Source organism: Aotus nancymaae, unplaced genomic scaffold, assembly GCF_030222135.1.
Source record: "Aotus nancymaae isolate 86718 unplaced genomic scaffold, 86718_ANA_hifiasm-v0.15.2.pri h1tg000004l, whole genome shotgun sequence".
Classification (NCBI taxonomy): domain Eukaryota; kingdom Metazoa; phylum Chordata; class Mammalia; order Primates; family Aotidae; genus Aotus; species Aotus nancymaae.
Genome location: NW_026988415.1, coordinates 5,050,252 through 5,071,387, shown reverse-complemented (window position 1 = coordinate 5,071,387; position 21,136 = coordinate 5,050,252).

The window sequence follows — 21,136 nt, the reverse complement described above, 5'->3', positions numbered from 1 at the left end:
AATAGGTACAAATATTTTTTTCCAGTTTCTTTTTCTTCTTTTTCACTGTTTTTTTAAAATATATTTTTTATTGTACTTTAGGTTCTGGGGTACATGTGCAAATCATGCAGGATTATTGCATAGGTACATACATGACAACGTGGTCTGCTGCCTCCATCCCCCTGCCGTCACCTATATCTAGCATTTCTCCCCATGTTATTCCTCCCCAACCTCCCCACCTCCCGCTGTCCCTCCCGTAGTTCCCCGCAACAGACCCCAGTGTGTGATGCTCCCCTCCCTGTGTTCATGGGTTCTCATTGTTCAACACCCGCCTATGAGTGAGAACATGCGGTGTTTGATTTTCTGTTCTTGTGTCAGTTTGCTGAGAATGATGATTTCCAGATTCATCCATGTCCCTACAAAGGACACAAACTCACTGTTTTTTATGGTTGCATAGTGTTCCATGGTGTATATGTGCCACATTTTCCTTGTCTAGTCTATCATCGATGGGCATTTGGGTTGGTTCCAGGTCTTTGCTATTGTAAACAATGCTGCAATGAACATACCTCTGCATGTGTCTTGTGACAACAAAAATAAATAACTTTAAAAAATTGAAATGTAAATTATTTAAACTATTATAACATTAAAATACTGTTTGAGAAAGCATGGAAGTAATTTTTAATTCCTTATCAGGTGTTGACCATATTTCTCCCACAATCCAAAGCTGCTTTTCTTTCTGGATTATCTCAGAATGCAGAAATGTGTCCTTTTTTGGGATGACAAATATTTTAGGCAAGCAGAATAGAATGATTTAGTGGCATACATCTGACTGGTTCTTGCATTCCCTTAGAAAAGTATCTGTTGTCAGGGTCACAGTCAGCTTATTATTGTTTTCTAGGAAATAAATGGGCAAGGAAATCTCCCATACCAGCTGTAACTCATAACAGGAATCCAAATTTTTGCTATCTGAGGATACCTTGTGTTTCAGTTCTTTGAATGGTGTGTGTGTGTGTGTGTGTGTGTGTGTGTGTGTGTGTGTGTGTGTGTGTTTCTGTTCCTCTGATTAGACTGCCCATTTTTGAGTAACTCAATGATCCTTTTATGCTTCCTTTTATCTCTCACAGCTTCTGGAGCAGTATTTGAACTATATCAATAAAGGCCCGGGAAAGAGTTAGTGAATAGCAGGGTGAGAAACAATTCATTACGCAGGGTAACTCTCTAGGTTCTGCTACTTACAAAAACTTGGGTCTGTTCATCTCTAAATCAATGAGTGGGTTCTAGCCATCAACCATGCTGTGATGAGAATAGCCCTTATGAGATAGAGTGGGTAAGTCGGAGAACAAACGAGACACTAAAATATTAAGTCTATCTTATTCTTTTCAAAAAATGTCTATGATTATCTGGCCAAGTAGAATTGTTTTGCGTGAAGATTTACTTCCATAGTAATAGTATAATGTTACTTTCATTAAATCACTTCTATTCTTTTTACCATAAATATTTATTAGGCATTGACCTCAAGAGTTGGCAACATTACAAAGGTTAGTATAATTTAGGGATATTTTAGAAGCATAAAATGAAAGCTGTGAACATTCAGGACTTATGACTGGCCCAGTGGGGTCAGATCATGAATAATTCCTCAGGAAAAGTCTTAACTCCCCAAACTAAGTTAGGCCTCTCCATTATATGCTCTCATAGCACCATATATATATATATATATATATATATATATATATATATATATATATATATATAGTTTTTTTTTGGTGGGGGGTAACATTTTATTTTTAAAGAACTTCAAATTTACAGGAAAGTGGCAGGAATAGTACAAGAAAATCCTGAATATGCTTTACCCAAATTCTCCAATAGCTTACCCTTCATCCCATCATTTTCATTCTCTCTCTCTCTCTTTCTCAAACTCCCTCCTTCCTTATGTCTTCTTACCCCTTATCATGTAAGAATAGGTTGCACACATGTTCATTTATCTCTATATGTCTTTTCCCTAAGAAAACTCTCACATAACCACCATAACCACAGTAGTCATCAAAATCATGGCATTTCATACATTCATATAATATTGTTATCTAATTCATAAAAAAGTTGTAAAATATCTCAATGTCATTTATAACTTTTTATTTTCCTAGTACAGGATCCAATCAAGAACTGCCAGTCAGGCACTGCATTCAGTTGCCATATCTCTTTCGTTTGGTCTGGAATAATTTCTCAGCCTTCTTCTTTATTTCTTAATTTTGACTTCTTTAGAGATTACAAATCAGTTATTTTGTAGAATAGTTTGTCAACATTTCCTCATTAAATTCAAGTATTGCGTTTGAGGTAGAAATACTCCAAAAGCTAAGGGGTGCCCTTCTCAACACATCATACAAGAAGGTATGAGAACACATCGACACAGGGAGCGGAACATCACACACCACGGCCTGCCAGGGGGTGCAGTGGGTGGGAAGCTAGGGGAAGTATAGCATTAGGAGAATACCTAATGTAGATGATGGGTTGATAGCTGCATCAAACCACCATGGCACATGTATACCAATGTAACAAACCTGTACGTTGTGTACATGTATCCCACAACTTAAAGTATAATAAAAAAGAAAATAGCACTAACTTAGCATAAGAGGTTTAAAAGATGACACAACAACATCTAGAGACACAACATGATTGTCAAAGCCTGGGGAGCTTGCTGAGTGGGTGAGCAAACACGTTCTGAGTAGCCTCTGTATTGGGAGTGAGAAGTCCTGTATAAAAGTACTAATTATCTGCATTAATTGATTTATTAAAAAATAAAATAAAATCACTTATTAATGGCCAGAAAAAAATAAGTTATGATATCTATTTGTCCCTTTAATGGCTAATTTTGGTCACTAGGTGATGGCAGAGTATGCCAATTTTCTCCATTGTAGGATTATTGATTCCTTTGTAATTTATAAGTAGTTTCTGAAGAGCTGTGTTGAGATGATATAAATATCCTATTCCTCATCTAACTTTCACTGACTGTTTTAACATTCATTGACTCCATCATTTCTTATTCATTTATTAGTTGACATTCTACTGTGAGAAAAAGCATTCCTTTATCCCTCACTTAGTTATCATTTATTTATATGAGTGTGGGACTATTAAATCATTTTATTCAAGGACTACAATCTCTTAAATCATTATTTATTTTAATGTTTAAATTTTCCTAGAATTGACCAATCTCAGAAGTGACTCCTATGAAATAACCCCCATCATTATTGAATATTTATTTACTTTTAGACACTAAAAAAGCTTATCTTGTACTTCCCCCGATCAATCCTTGGAATTAACCATTTCTCAAAAATATCTTGATTCATTTTAGAAGCCAAGATCTCGGTTGGTAGGTGTGCTGATCACATTGAGCCTATCTCAGCTAACCAAATTCATACTATGAGCTGATATTTACAAAGCCAGTAGAAATACATCACAGTTTTCATATTCTTTCTCCTATCAATAATTCATTGCTGTAGTCTATAATACCTAAAAAGTAGCTTAAAAACTTCTGACACTTTCTGTTGTGAAAACTAAACCTACCAACCTTTCAAGTGGAATTCACTATTTGCATACAGAGAAACACACATTTGAAATGTACCTGTGATATATATATGTATATGTGTGTATATATATATATATATCCATGTATCCACCATGCCTATCTACATATAGATTATTTCCAACACCCAAAAGTTTCTTCCTTCTCCCTTGTAATCAGCTGCTATCCTACAAAGGCAATAACTGCCCAAGTTTTAACCATAGATTAGTCTTTATAGAATGTTTAAAAATGTAATTATAATATTTTGTGCCTGGGTTTTCCCACTTTTACCATAATGTTTTGAGTTTTATCTACATTGTTGCATGTATTAATTGTTAATTATTTTGTTGTTAAGTAGAATTTTATTGTGTGGATATAAGTAATTGTTTTATCCATTGTTCTGTTGATTGACATTTGGGCTATTTCCAGGTTTCAGCTCTCAGGAACAAAACTGCTATAATAACTTACATACAAATCTTATTGGTGACATATATTTTCATTTCTCTAGAATAAACATATAAGACTGGCATTGCTGGGTCATAGGGTAGGAATACCTTTCCCTTCTTAGATTGACTTCCAAAGTGGTCATACTGTTATACTTTGCCACCATTAATGTATGAGTCCCAATTTCTCCGTAAACTCTAGAACATTTGGTGTTGTCAATCTTTTTCGTTTTAAACATTCAAATGTGTGTGTAATATTAGCTCTTAATAATTTTAATTTGCATTTTCCTGATGACTGATGGCATTAAGCATTTTTCATGTGATGATTGCTCATCTGCACATTTTCCTTTCTAGTGTTTGTGTTTATATATTTTGCCCAATGTCATGCGATGTTGGTCTTTCTACCATAGAGTAGTAGGAATTATTTAAAGTCTGGATAAAGGATTTTTCTCAGGTATATTTTACAAATATTTTTTACAGACTAGCTTAAACATTCATTCTCTTAATGATTACATTTGAGGAGAAAGAGATTTTAATTTTGATAAATTTTATTGTATCAATTTTTTTTTTGTTAGTGTGTTCTGATAGAATACTTTAACTACCCCAAATTTATGAAGACTTTTTCATGTTTTTTGTCTAGAATTTTTACTTTACATTTTTAGATTTATATGACTTTTCCCAAATTAATTTTTATGAGCAGTATAAGATATGAGTTGAAGTTTTTGTATTTCCATATGGGTATCCAGTTGTTCCAGCATCATTTATTCAAAATACTTCCCTTTCTTCATTGAATTAACTAGGCACATTTGCAAAACATAAACTCACCTTATGAGTGTGACTCCTTTTGTACTCTGTATTTCATTCTATGGAGGCACTTACCTATTCTCATGCCAATGTCATGCTATCTTGTAACTTTACAGTAAGCCTTGAAAACAGGCAGTGTAAGTTCTACATTATTGTTTTACTTTTTAATATTATCTTGGCTATTCTAGGTCCTTTTAACTTCCATACAAATTTTAGACTAAAACCCATACCTTACTGAAAGAAAGGCTTTCTGGGATTTTCAATTTTGTTAATATTTATGAGTACATTATACACACACACACACACACACACACATTTGTGTGCTGTGAGATATTTTGACACAGGCATACAATCCATAATAATCACATCAGGGTAAATGGGGTATCCATTTCCTTAAGCATTTATCAGTTTTTGTGTTACAAACATGTCAGTTATACTCTTTTAGTGATTTTACAATGTAAAATGCACTTTTGTTGACTGTAATAACCCACTTGTGCTATCAAATACTAGATCTTATCCAGTGTATCTAATTATATTTTTGTAACCATTAACCATTCCCACTTTCCCCTTCTTGATTTTCTTTCCCCACCTCTGGTAACCATCATGGTATTCTCTATCTCCATGAGTTCAAATGTTTTAATTTTTAGCTCCTACAAGAAAGTGAGAGCATGGGATGTGTTTCTTTCTGTTCCTGGCTTATTTCACTTAAAATAATGATATTCAGCTTTATCCATATTATTGCAAATGATTGGATCTCATTCTTTTTTTTAATAGCTGAATTGTATTCAACTGTGAATATGTACCACAACTTATTTATCCATTTGTCTGTTAATGAACACTTAAATTGCTTCCAAATCTTGTCTATCATGAATAGTTCTGCAATAAATATGAAAGTACAGCTATCTCTTTAACATACTGATTTCCTTCCTTCCGGATATATACCTAGGAGTGAGATTGCTGGATCATATGGTAGTTCTATTCTTTTGTTTTCTCAGGAACCTCCAAACTGCTCTTTATAGTGGTTGTACTAATTTAAATTCCCACTAACAGTGTAAAAAGGTTCTGTTTTCTCCACATCCTTGCCAGGATTCATTCTTGCCTGTCTTTTGGATAAAAGCCATGTTAACTGGGGTGAGATAAGATAAATCATTGCAATTTTGATTTGAATTTCTGTGATGATTAACGATGGTAAACATCTTTTCATACACCTGTTTGCCATTTGTACCTCTTCTTCTGAGAAATATATATTCACATATTTTGCCCATTTTTTTAAGGTTATTAGATTTTTTTCCTATGAAGTAATTTGAGCTCCTTATATACTCTGGTTATTAATCTATTTTCAGATGGCTAGTTTGCAAATGTTTTCTCCCGTTCTGTGGGTTGCTTTCTCAGTTTGTTGATTTCCGTTGCTTGCAGAAGCTTCTTAGCTTGATGTTATAACTTGATAACTTGATGTTATCAAATTTGATAGGTACATAAATATACCTACTCTTGCTCTTTTTTGATTTTTATTTTTATGCAATATATTTTTCCATCTCTTTGCTTCAGTTTATATGTGTCTTTATGGGAGAAGTATATTTCCTGAAGTCAACATAGCATTGGGTCCCATTTTTTAATCCATTCAGTCATGCAATGTCTTGTGATTAGAGATTTTGGTCATTTACATTCAATGACAGTATTGTTAAGAAGGGACGTACCACTACCAATGTTACATTCTTTTCTTCTTTTCTATCTTTCTTTGTGTAAAGTTTATTTTCTTTGGTAGTATGCTTTAATTTCTTGCTTTTAATTTTTTTGTGTGTCTTTTGTAGTTTTTGTTTATTTGAAATTACCATGAGGGTTGCTAATAACTGGGATTTTGAATTTAATCTTATTAGATCTACACATCAACATAGGAAGAAAATAAAAATGCAAAACTCTTAAGTCTGTTCTTAAGCATGGCTACCTCCCCTTTTACTTGGGTCTCTAATTCTTTTCAGCATCACTTTGGGTTGTCAGTATACAGATCTTCCATATAATTTGTAAATTTTATTTCTGAATAGCTCATACTTTTTGATGTTATTGAAAAAAATATTTTGTTTCATAATTGCACTTCCAATATTTTTGTGACAACAAATGATTAGACTTTAGATTTTTATATATTGATTTTATGTCTTATATCTATTCTAACTTCACTTATCAATTCTACTTGATATTTTATAACTTCCTCAGAAATTTCTTTATAGAGAAGCACATTGACTATTAAAAGAGACAAGTTTAACTTTTCATTTTTTTTAACTTTTATTTTAGGTTTGAGGGTACATGTGAAGATTTGTTACACAGGTAAACATGTGTCATGGGGTTTGTTGTCCAGATTATTTCATCATCCAGGTATTAAGTCCAGTACCCAATTGTTATGATCTCTGTTCCTCTTCCTGTGCTTCCACTCCCAACTCAAGTAGACCTCAGTGTCTGTTGTTTCCTCTTTTGCATTCATCATTTCTTAACATTTAGCTCCCACTTACAAGTGAGAACATGCAGTATTTGCTTTCCTCTTCCTGCATTAGTTTGCTAAGGATAATAGCGTCAAGAGAGCTTTCATCATAAATGTGTTTTAGGTTGTCTCAAATCCTTTTTCTGCTTTTATTAAAATAATTATACTCTTCTACGCTATTCTGTTAATATGGTAAGTATGTAATATGCAATAAAATTTGATTTTCAGTATTGAAATTTCCATATTTGAATCTTCAAATAATCTCTATGTGGTTAAGATGTATTATTTATATATATAATTATATTTTATTTACTAATATTATTAATACTCAAGTATTTTCATCAAGGTGATTAGTCCACAATTTTCTTATAGTATCTTCATGATATTTTTGTAATAATGGATTCATGAAACAAAATGTGTTTCTCTCTCCTCTATTTTCTAAAAGACTTTATGGAAAATTGGTATGCTTTTGTTTCTTTAAGGCTTGACACAGTTCATCAGTGAATCCATCTCTTTTTTAAGTTTCCATTTAGAGAAGATTGATAATTAATTCAATTCATTTAAGATATATGGCTATTCAGATTTTCTATTTAATTTTATTTCAAGTTTGATAAACTGTGTTTCCCAAAAAGTTTTCCATTCACTAAATTACTCAAATAATTTGCATAAAGTTTATGTAGGTTGAAACCTCTGGGAAGCAGATGCTGAAGTCCAAAAGGTTTATTAAGGAATAATACCTGTGAAAAAAAAAGAGGGGACAACATGAAGCCACCACAACACCATGCAGGCACAGCATAATTTCTTGTAGAGCAATAGGGAACTTTACAGCAATGAATGCATATCATAGGAGTCCCATGCCTGGAAAAAAAATCCTGCTAGTTCCTTGTACGACCATCTTACTTAATCAATGGTCATGGAAACCTTGAGAAAAGTACAAGGAACATTAGCTTGAAATTTGAGATACGTCTTGCAGGTAACAGCTAGAGGCTGTCAGCTAACCATACTCTTTGCATGCATATAGCATGTCTTTTCTTGAAATGGGATGTTAGCAGTGAATTTCTGTTTGTGCCACAGTCCATCCGTACACTTTGAGTATCCATTCGTCTGTACATATTTGAGAAATAGCTACTCCAGGGTTTTAGTGGACTGTATTTCTAAGCACAAAGGCAGTAGTGAGGTTTGTGAGACAAATTGTAGCTCTTTTAGTTGAAGTTAGTTTTGAGGCTACAATCAGAACTCATTGTGTCCCTTCTCCATTCAGCTGTTACCTCTTCTGGTCTCAGTGGTTAACAGATGGTACCAAACCAAGGTGGCTCAACTAAGTTCCATATATATATATATTTCTCCCTTTGTAAAAATTATCAAGCCTTATCTCATTCTGCTGGCCAGGGTCCATTCCCCAATGGTGGCTTCTCTTCTTGCCTACTGGCCTATGAAATAAGGAGCTCAAAGTGTCACAGGAGGCGGTCAAGCTTTATTACTCAATGAGACTTTTGCTGTGTCCCCTTGTAAGAGTATTCCCCTCTGCAGGGGGTGCTGAAACCCCAGAGTTAAGAGGACAGGAAACAAAGTTTGTCAGTGTGTAACTATGAGAGGTGGTAATTGTAGTTACTTCTGATTCCACTCTTTCTTTCCCAAATCCATGTCTTCTTACTGTTGGAGACTGTATTAGTTTCCTATCACTGCTGTAACAAATCATCACAAATTTGGTGGCTTAAAAGAATACAAATGTATTCTCTTACAGGGCCATGAGTCAGAATTCTGAAATCAATTTCACTGGGCTACAGCCAAGGTGTTGAGAAGGCTGATTCCATATGGAGGCTATGAGTGGACACTCTGTTTCCTTGACTTTTTCAACTTTTCGTAGCCATCTACGATCATTGGCTTGTGGTCCCTTCCTTTGTCATCACATTTCATCACTATAATCTCTGCTTTTGTCATGAAATCAGTTTCTTCTCTTCTATAGTCAAATATCTCTCAGACTCCCTCTGATAATAAGGACATTTATTATTACATTTAGGGCCCAACTACATAATCTAGTATAATCTCTCATTTCAAAATCCTTAATCACAACTGCAAACTCCATTTTGCCATATGGGGTAATATTCACAAGTTATGGAGATTAGGATATGGAAATGTTATGTGTGGGGGGATATTACTCAGTTTACCATGGGGACATAGTATCTAAAGATCTCTGATACAATGAACCTACTTAGATATAGAGTATGATCTCCCATCTTCATAGAATGTGATCAGATGTTTCAGCTGGGTCTTTAGCTCTATCTTTTTCCAATCACTTAATGAAGAATCTTAAACTCTCCAACTATCTTTGTGAATTTACCTATTTTCTTCATAATTTTGTCAGATTTTTTCTCTATGTATTTTAAAGCTTTGTTATTATACACATTCACATTTATAACTGTTATTTTATTCCTGTTTAATTAATCTTTTTATCTTTATGAACTATTTCACTTTATCTCTGGTGAGTAATACACCTTGTCTAGAAGTCTACTATATTGATATTAATATAGATACGTTGGCGTTCATATAATTATTGCAGGCCTGATATAACTTTATCCTTGTATTTTTAACTGATCAGTCTCTTCACATGTAACTGGGACTCTTTAGGTAACATATAGTTGAATTTTGTTCTTTACATAGTCTGACAATCTCTCCTTTTCACAAGAAGAGTATAGTCTATATTTCATGTAAGCTCCATCATCTTGATATTTGCTTTTTTATTTGTTGCAACTGTTTTTTGTTTCCCTATTCATCTTTTCTGGCATTTTGAGGGATTAATCAATTTTTACAATATTCCATTCTATTTATTTGTTGGCTTATTAACGATATCTCTTTGTATTATTTTTGAGTGTTTGCTCTCATGATTACAACAAGCCTACTCATGTCATCATAGTGTACATAGGGATAATGTTAGATTATTTCACACAAAATGTATAAATATTTCAATAGTATAATTCCATTTACTGCACTCCATCTTTGTGCTATACTTGTAATATATGATATATGCACATATTTAGTTAATACCACAGTATAATTTTATAATTTTTGCCATAAATATTATTTTATAGAGTTTAGGGCGTAAAAAGTAGTCTTCCATATTTATCCACATACCATTTACAATGACCTATATTTCTCACTTTATACTCAAAGTTCTGTATAGTTTGATTTATATTAGCCAGAATAATTTTCTTTATTATATTGTGAAGTTTAGGTTATGATCATCCAGTGATGAATTTGTTCAATTTTTGTTTATTCTAAAGTATATTTATTTTGCCCTCATTCTCTTTCTTACAACTTTTATTTTAGATTCAGGGTGTACATTTGTAGCTTTATTACCTGGGTATATGGTGTGATGTTGTGCTATGGGTTTTAAATGATACCACCATCCAGCTACTAAGCATGGTACCTGATAGGTAGTTTTTAAATCTTCACCCTCTTTCTACCCTTCCCCTTTTAGTAGTCCCCAGTGTCTACTCTTCCTATGTTTATTGCAATGTGTACTCGTTGTTTAGCTCCCACTTATAAGTGATAACATGCAGTATTTTATTTTCTGTTGCTGTGTTAATTCACTTACAGGATAATTACATCTTGCTGCATCCATGTCGCTGCAAAGGACACAATTCTATTACATTTTATGGCTGGGTAGTATTCCATGCTATACATATACCATATTTTCTTTATTCAATCCACCATTGAAGGGCACCTAGGTTGATTCCATCTCTTTGCTATCGTAAATAGTGCTGTAATGAACATATGTATGCATATTTTTTGATAGAATGATTTATTTTATTTTGAATACATAGCCAGTAATGGGATAGCTGGGTCAAATGGTAGTTCTGCTTTAAGTTATTTGAGAAATTCATAAACTGCTTTCCACAGTGACCGAACTCATTTACATTTCCACCAACAGTGTATATGTGTTCCCTTTTCTCTGTAGCTTTGCCAGCATCTGTTGTTTTTAAAATTTTTAGTAGTAGCCATTCTGGCTGACATGAGACTGTATCTAATTGTAGTTTCAATTTGCATTTCTCTGATGACTAGTGATGTGTAGCATTTTTTCATACATTTGTTGGCTGTAGGTACATCTTAGAGAAATGTCTGTTCATATTCTTTGCCTATTTTTAATGGGGTTGTTTGTTTTTCCTGGTTGATTTAAGTGCCTTATAGAGTCTGGATATTAGACCTTCGTTGGATACATAGTTTGCAAATAGTTTTCTTCCATTCTGTAGGTTGTCTGTTTATTCTGTTGATAGTTGCTTTTGCTATGCAGAAGCTCTTTAGTTTAATTAGGTCCTACTTGTCAATTTCTGTATTTGTTACAATTAATTTTGAAGACTTAGTCTTAAATTCTATCCCAGGGCTGATGTCCAGAATGCCACTTTCTCAGTTTTCTTTGAAGATTCTTGCATTTAAAAATACATTTAAATATGTAATCCATATTGAGTTGATTTTTGTACATAGTGAAACGTAGGGGTCTAGTTTCATTCTTCTGCATGTGGCCAGCCAGCTATCCCAGCACCATTATTGAATAAGGTGTCCTTTCTCTATTGCTTATTTTTTTCGATTTTGTTGAAGATCAGATGGTTGTGGGTTCACGACATTATTTCTGGGTTCTCTATTCTGTTGCATTGATCTATTTGTCTGCTGTACCCATACCATGCTGTTTCAGCTACTGTAGCCTTATAATATAGTTTGAAGTTGAGTAATATGATGCCTCTAGCTTTGTTTTCGTTACTTAGGATTGCTTTGGCTATTCAGGCTCATTTTTGATTCTGCATAAATTTTCGAATAGTTTTTTTCTGGTTCTCTGAAAAATGACATTGGCAATTTGATAGGGATAGCAATGAATCTATAGATTGCCTTGGGCAATATGGCTATTTTAACTGTATTGATTCTTCCTAGTCATGAGCATGGAGTGTTTTTCTATTTGTTTGTGTCATCTATTATTTCTTTTAGCACTGTTTTGCAGTTCTACTTATAGATATCTTTCACCTACTTGGCTAGATGTATTTCTAGGTATTTTATATTTGTGTGTGTGTGTGTGTGTGTGTGTGTGTGACTGTTGTCAATGGTATTGTGTTCTTTATGTAGCTCTCAGCTTGCAAGTTATTGATGTATAGAAATGCTACTGATTTTTATAGATAGATTTTGTACCCTGAAACCTTACTGAAATTGTTTATCAGTTCTAGTAGCCTTTTGGCAGAGTCTTTAATGATTTCTAGGTATAGAGTCATATTATCAGCAAGGAGAGGTAGTTTGACTTCTTCTTCTCCTATTCGAATAGCTTTTACTTGTTTCTCTTCCCTGATTTCTCTGGCTAGCAGTTCACTTGTGTGATTTTCCTGCTTAGGACTTCAGTACTATGTTGAATGAGAGTGGTGAGAGTGGGCATTCTTGTCTTGTTCCAGTTCTCCAGGGAGTGCTTCTAGCTTTCGCCTAGAAGTTCAGTATGTTCAGTATGATATTGACTGTTGATTTGTCACAGATGTCTATTATTTTGAGGTATATACCTTCAATGCCTAGTTTTTTAAAGTTTTTGTTATGCTGGGATGTTGGATTTTATCAAAATCTTCTTCTGCATCTGTGGAGAAGATCATGTGTTTTGCTTTTAATCCTGTTGGTGTGGCAAATCATATATATTGATTTGTGTTTGTTGAACCATCTTTATATTTCAGAAATAAAGCCAATTTGATCATGGTGTATTAATTTTTTGATGTACTACTGGAATTTGTTTGCTGGTATATCGTTGAGGATTTTTGCATATATGTTCATCAGGGATATTAGCCTGAAGTTTTCTTTTTCCATCATGACTCCACCAGATATTGATATTAAGCTAATGCTTACTTCATAGAGTTAGGGATAAGCCCCGCTTCCTCAATTTTTTGGAATAGTTTCAACAGGGTTGGTACCGGTTATTTTTACATTCAGCAAACTTCAGCTGTGAATCCATCTGGTCCAGGGCTTCTTTTTTGTCGTTGGTATATTTTTTCTTACTGATTAATTTCAGAGCCTACTGTTGGTCTAGTCAGAGTTTCATCTCTTCACAATTCAATCTTGGGAGATTGTGTTAGCAAAAGTTTATTCATTTTCTCCAGATTTTCAAAATGTGTGGGCATAGGGTTGTTCATAGTATTTTCTCAGTATCTTCTGTATTTCTGTGGAATTGGTTGTAATTTCACCTTTCTTGCTTCTGATTTCATTTATTTGAATCTTCTCCCCTTTTTTCTTTGTTAATCTAGATAGCAGTCTATCAATTTTCTTAATCCTTTCAAATAACTAATTTTTGGTTTATTTGTATAGATTTCTGGGTTTCAATTACCTTTAGTTCTGCTCTGATTTAGTTATTTCTTTTATTGTACTAGTGTTGCAGTTAGTTTGTTCTTACTATTCAAATTCTTGTAGGTGTAATGTGAGATTGCTAATTTGAGCTCTTTCTAACTTTTTGAAATAGGCTTTAGCATTATATACTTTTTGCCTACCACAACTTTTGCCACACCACAGAGATTCTGGCATGTAGTTCCTCTGTTTTCATTTACTTTGAAGATTTTTTTTCATTTCTGCCTTAATTACTTTGTTTACCCAAAAGTCATTCAGGAGCAAGTTGTTTAATTTCCATTTAATTGTGTGGTTTGGAGAGATATTGACATTGAATTCTATTTTTATTCTAGTGTGGCCAAAGAGTATGGTTGGTATGTCTTTGATTTATATAAATTTATTGAGACTTCCTTTATGGCTGGGCATGTGGTTGATATTAGAATGTGTTTCATATTGCAGAAGAAAAGAATGTATATTCTATGGTTAATGGGTAGAGCATTCTGTAGACTTCTATTAGGCCCATTGGTCAAGTGTCATATTTAAGTACATAATTTGTTTTGTTAGTTTTCTGTCTTGATGAGCTGCCTAACACTGTCAGTCAGGTGTTGAATTCTCCTAGTATTATTTTGTGGTTGTCTAAGTCTTTTCATAGGTGTAGAAGCACTTATTTTATGAATCAGAGTACTCCAATGTTGGGTATATATATACATATATATATATATATATGTGTGTGTGTATATATATATATATGTATATATGTATTTAGGATGGTTAAGTCTTCTTGTTGCATTGAACACTTTGCCATTATATAATGCCATTGTTTGTCCTTTACTCTTGTTGGTTTAAAGTATGTTTTATTTTCAGTAAGAATAGTGTCCCATGGTTTTGTTTTTATTATATTTTATTTTTTTCTGTTTGCATGGTAAATCTTTCCTTCACCCTTTATTGTAAGCCTATGATTATAGTTATATGTGAGATGGGTCTCTTGAAGACAGCGGATGGATGAGTGTTGTTATTTTATCCATCCTGCCATTCTGTGTCTTTTAAGTGAGGATGTTTCGGCCATTTACATTCAAAGTTAATAGAGTTAATAGTGATATGAGGTTTTAATCTCATCAAGAAGTTTTCAGCTGTTTATTTTGCAGTTTCTATTGTGTGGTTGTTTAGTCTGCAGGCTATATGATTAAGTGTGTTTTTATGGTAATAGGTATTCTTTGGTTTCCATGCTGAGAACTTCCTTGAGAATCTCTAGTCATGCTAGTCTTGTTGTGATGAGTTCCCTTAGCACTTGTTTATCTGGAAAATGTTTTATATCTCCCTGGCTTATGAAACTTCGTTTGGCAAGGTATAAAGTTACTGATTGGAATTTCTTTTCTTTAAGAATGCTGAAAATAGGTCCCCAGTCACTCCTGGCTTGTAAGGTTTCTGTTGAGAAGTCCACATTTAACCTGACAAGATTCCCTTTTTATGTAATCCGACCTTTCGCTATAACTGCAGGATAGATTTTTTTTATTTAGGGTTGATCTTGAACACTCTGGTGAATATATGCCTTAATGATGTTCATTTTGTATAGTATCTTGCAGGTGTTGTCTGGAGTTCTTATATCTAAATGTCTACCTCTCTAACAAGATTAGAAAGATTTTCTTAACTTATTTCCTCAAATATTTTTTCCAGGTTGTTTACATTTTCCCTGTCTCCCTCAGGATTGCTAGTGATTCATAAGCTTGGTTGCTTTACATAATCCCATATTTCAGGCTGGGCATGGTGGCTTACGCCTGTAATCTCAGTGCTTTGGGAGGCCGACGCAGGTGGATCACAAGGTCAAGAGTTTGAGACAAGCCTGACCAACATGGTGAAACCTCATCTCTACTAAAAATACAACAAAAAGTTAGCTGGGCTTGGTGGCACATGCCTGTAATCCCAGATACTCAGGAGACTGAGGCAGGAGAATTGCCTAAACCTGTGAAGAGGAGGTTGCAGTGAGCCATGGTTGTGCCACTGCACTCCAGCCTGGGCGACAGAGTGAGACTTTGTCTCAAAAAAAAAAAATCCTATATTTCTTGAAAACATTGCTTATTTTTAATTTTTTATCTTTATTATTGTCTGACTGGGCTGATTCGAAAGACTGGTCTTCAAGCTCTTAAATTTTTTTGGCAGCTTGGCCCAATCTATTGATAAAGCCTTCGATTGTATTTTGAAATTCCTGAAGTAAATTTTCAATTCCAGAAGCTAATTGATTTGTTTTTATGATGTTTCTCTTCCTTCATTTCCTGAATTGCTTTAGACTTCTCTTTGTGTCAATTTGCAACCTTGTCTTTGATCTTACTGAGCTTCCTTGCAATATATGCTTTGAATTCATTACCTGTCATTTCTGAGTTTCCATTTTGGCTGAGGACCATTGCTGAAAAGCTAGTGTGATCTTTTGGTGGTGTTACTACATTTCAGATTATTCACAGTGCCAGAATTATTGTGCTGTTCCTCATAATCTGGAGAAGCTGCTGACATTTCTAATTTTTTAGTTATTCTTGTATGGGTAAGATTTTTCAAATTTTTTTTTCTTTCCCCACATGACTTCCTTTGCACTTGCTTCTGTGGAAAATATGTTTTATTTCTCTTTTACTTATGAAGTGTTCTTTGGTGGGATATAAAATTATTGATTGGAATCTCTTTTCTCTAAGTATGCTAAAAGTAGGCCACCAATCTATCCACACTTGTAAGATATCTGATGATAAGTATGCTGTTAACCTGAGGATGTTCCCTTTGTATGTAATATGAACTTTTTCTCTAGTTACCTTTGAGATTTTTATTTCCATTTTCCTCTCCACCCCCTCTATGGGGTGTAGCTGTAGAGAATGCTGGGTAGGGTCTTTTGACTTTGCTTCTGAGCCACATGCACTTCTTTCAGCAGGTTTTATATTGGGATGTGCAGTTTTACCTGTAAGCCAGTAGATGGCACTTACAAATGAGAGTTGGCTGCGGCCAATGTGGCTAGACATAAACTTGGTCCTTATTTACTGGTTGAAGCTCTCTGTTGCCTCAGGCAATGGGCTAATTTGTGCGTGAGATCGGGAGTGGCCTAATCTCCTAATTCAAGGGACTGGGTCTTCCAGATGCCTAGATATCTGCCTGGGCTTGCAGTGGCAAGGGCTTCCTTCCATCAGGATCTTTGCACAGGAAATACGGGGTTGGTCAAACTGCTGATCCAGTTGAGGAGTTGCTCCAAATGCCTGAAGATCTGTCTGCGTGTGAAGCAGAGAGTGTCCTGTTGCACCATGATCTATGCCAATGAAGGACAAGACAGCTCAGGCTCTTGAACCTGGTGAACAAATGTTCCAAAGGCCTGAATTTCTGTCTAGGGGTGGATCAGAGAGGGCCCTGCTGTACCAAAGTCTCAGGAGAGTAAGGTGGGGCACCCCACAATGGCATATGCAGATCAGTTCCAGGTGACCAAGCTGGCTCTAGCTGAAAGTCTCACCACCCAAGGGAAACTGCAGCTGTAGTGGCTCTCTTCCCATTCCAGACTTGGTGGGGGTTGGGAGAACACAATTCCACTACCTACTGCTGAGATGCTTTCCATGATTTTGGCTGTGGAGGCTCCTACCTCACTCAAGAGCAGGTGCTCCAATATCTTTCTGAAGACTAAAACGTTTATGTGGCCACACTGCCAAGATGCCACAGAATGGCTGACTTCATATGTGCCTCGATTTAAATGGCATCCTGCTCTCAGTAGCTGATGAAGCAAGGTCTGCAACATTTTCTGGTGTCTTTCATAACATCTCCAAGCCTTTCCCCACTTTAACTTAAGTCTTGGGAGAAACAAAATGTTCTCTCTTGACCGGGGTTGCTTAGAGTCCCAGTGGAAAGGTGAGTCACAGAAGGAGGATCTCTGCTTCTCTCACATATTCGGGGTTCACTCACTTTTATCAGTCAGATGCCATAATGGGTGCTGTTTGCTGACATTCTCCTACCCAGGATCTGGGATGTTGTTCATGATTCTAGTGGATTCCCATTTTCCTTCTTGAATTAAAGTACACAGAGTTCATCTTTATGCACTATCTTGCAATTTCCATCACAGATGCATGCTAAAAGCCTCCAATCTGCCATTTTGGACTTGTTTGTCATCATTTTTGAAATTTTTCTTTGTTCACTTTTAAAAAATTTATCACATAGACTTTTGACTCTTTTTTTTGAAGGTGGGGTGAGGTGAGATGGAAGGCAGCTGTTATTCATGTCATTGCTCCTCTATGTGAAATGGATCATTTTTCTCTGTTTGCTGTCAAGATGTTCTCATTATCTTTGCATTTCAGCAGTTTGACTATTATGTGTCACAACGTGGTAGTCTGAATTTGTCTACCTTGGAATTAGCTGAAATTCTTAAATCTGTAAATTTATGTTTTTCACCAATTTTTGAATTTTCAGATTTTTTTCCTCAAATACGTATATTTTGTGCTTCAATTTTTCTTTCTTCTATCTCAACTACAATAAGTGTATGTTATATTACTGAGTCCAGCTCGGCCATAGAGACCCCCACCCAGGTGGTGCTGAAGGCATTAAGAAGCAGACACCTGGATAGAAAAGCAAAGTGGGACTATCTGGGGAGCCAACAGCCTTTCAAGCTGAGAGCCTCAGGGACTGACAGCATTCCAGGCTAAGGATCTTGAGCAGATTCTGATCTATGTATTTATTCTCTCTGAATAGGTGATTATTATTAACAAACAGGTGATCTGTGTTTTCTCATAAAACTGAGATAAACTAGGTAGGCAGCTGATGCCTGCTTACCACTGATCAAGAACAAACCAGAAAGTATTCTCCAAGAGGGAGCCATGGGGGCAGGGTCACATATCTTGTACTTAAAGAATTGTTTTAACTGGTGTACAATATACATATACTGTCTTGCCACTTTAGAATGCCCCAAGTAGTTTTCCACTTGGGGATGGGGGCTGCTAGGTTTCTTTGCCATTGTTCTTCTTAGCAAATAATACATTTTATTATACACTCAGCATTTCTCAGCAATCATACATTCAGCATTTCTCAGCATTATATAATTCAATATTTCCTCACAGGTCCCTTGGGCTTTTTTTTTTTTTCTTTTTTCCAATGCTTTCTTTCTTCTCTGGATTGTATGGTTGTTGTTTTTGTTATTGTTGTTTATGTTTCTTTCTTTTTTTTTTGAGATGAAGTTTTGCTCTCGTTGCCCAAACTGGAGTACAATGGTGCAATCTTGACTTGCTACAACCTCCACATCCCGGGTTCAAGTGATTCTCCTGCCTCAGCCTCCCAAGTAGCTGGGATTACAGGTGCCTGCCACCACACCTGGCTAGTTTTTGTATTTTTAGTAGAGATGGGATTTCACCACATTGGTCAGGCTGCTCTCGAACTCCTGACCTCAGGTGCCATCCTCAGCCTCCCAAAGTGCTGGGAATACAGGTATGAGCCACTGCACCTGGCCAATTGTATGGTTTGTATTGGTATATCTATAAATTTACTGACATTTTGTCTTTCCTCTTCATTTAGCTGTTAATCTCATCTAGTAAATTTATTATTTCTAATATAGTATCTTTTCATCTATAGGATTTCCAAGTTTTTATTATTTTAATTTATCTGCTGAGATTCCCCATAAGTTAATTTATTATGAATATATTTTACATTTTTTAACACATTTATAGTTGTCGTTTAAAAGTGCTTACCTGTTAATTGAGGCATGTAGGTAAACTCTAAATTACACCCCATTGACAGTGTTTTCAATTTGTTTTCTTGACTAAAGATAAAAATCTCATTTTTCACATGTCTACTAACATCTGATTAGGTACTGAGTGTTGTAAATGACATTTTTTCGAGATCCTACATCCTGCTATATCCCTTTGAGAAGTGTTTTTTTTTTTTTTTCCCCTGGGGGCGAGGGATATATTAGGAAGTTAACTTGTTTGTAATCAGATTCCAAATTCTATCTCTCTTGTACTGGGTGGCATCTGAAATTGCCATTCAACTTCCTTAGACTTCCTGCTATTACTTTATATTGTACTTCTTGCAGTATCCTCATGTATAGTTCTAAAGATATATGAATTTGCATGGAGCTTATACACAAATTTTATGGCCATCCCCTCTATGGCTTCCTTGCTACTGCAACTTCCACTCTTCCTGTCACTCCAGAAGCACTGAAATCCATCTTTGACTTTTCAACCTTGTCTCCAAATTTATGTCAAATTTCTAGTCACACAATGATGCATAAACCGTCAATATGCAAAGAGCCAAATAAATATTAGTGTCACATGGTGACATTCAGTCACTGATTCCTGTTCAGTTTCTACTTACTTTTGGTCACTCTTCATCACTTTCGACTAGTTATCTTTTAAATATTTCATATAGAGTTTATTACTTTACCTGAGAGATAATCTGTCTAATATAATCTACTCTGCCATTAATGAAATTTGGAACCCCGTGTACTATTTATTCTTAGTTTTTACCATAATTGTACCAAGATATTATATATTTGCACAGTCACTTTTCTTAAACTCTGTCTCAATGGCTAGAATGTGTAATTTTACTTGTGAAAAGTCTTGTTCACTCTTTTAAGCCCCTAAGCCTAACTCATTTACTGGCATAAAGGTCTTGTTTACTGTTGTAGTCCCAGCATCAAACACAGTCCTGGCATTAGAAGAGACATAATACATACTTAAGAAGTGTGTAAAGAATTTACTATAATATATTATCATTCACCAAAGCTTACTTCCTCACTTGCAAAAGGATTATATCCAGCCCTGTTGAACTAAAGAAAAGCTATGTTATGTGTTTTGGCCACTGGCACGCAAGTCAGTAGTGATGGTGTCTTACTCTCAGTCAGAATCTATTATTTTTTTCTCCACAACTATAGAGTCATTGAAGCATGTGTTGAGATGAAGCTTCTATGATCCTGGTCCTCAGAATAGCCTTGATGCAATGAGAAAAGTCATATTTTAAAGCAGAATAGAAATAAAATGGAAAAAGGAGATATATATATATAAAGTATTACACACAGCACAATATTGTCACTGAGATTCGTGAGTTGTTTGTTACTGCAACTTTAGTTAGTATTGCTTTACTTACATATGCAATAATGAAACAATAACAAAGTTACATAGGTCAACCCCATGATATATAATACAACCTCCACGAGAGTAGGGACTTTTTGTCTATATTGCTCACTGCTGCACTTCCAGTACCTAAAAAAGTGTGTGGAATAGTACAGATTCTCAATAAATTTTTATAAATTAATTTGTTGAATTAATTTAACAAGGAGCATAAATTAAGGTCAGCATCAATGGAAAATAAAGAAATGTAATTTCAGGTTATTTGAAATGATGACACTGAACAGAGCTCCAGCCTTTGGAAAAACTCTTCCGCCTACATTCTCAACTATTTGGACTTTTGTTTATGCATCACAAATATACATACTTGTGTTTGTCAGTTGTAAGTAGAAACTGAAGAAAGTCACTATTGACTTTAATGCAAAAGGAATGGATCTTAGACTATCAAACATCCAAAGTGACGTCAGCAAGATGGTGGAAT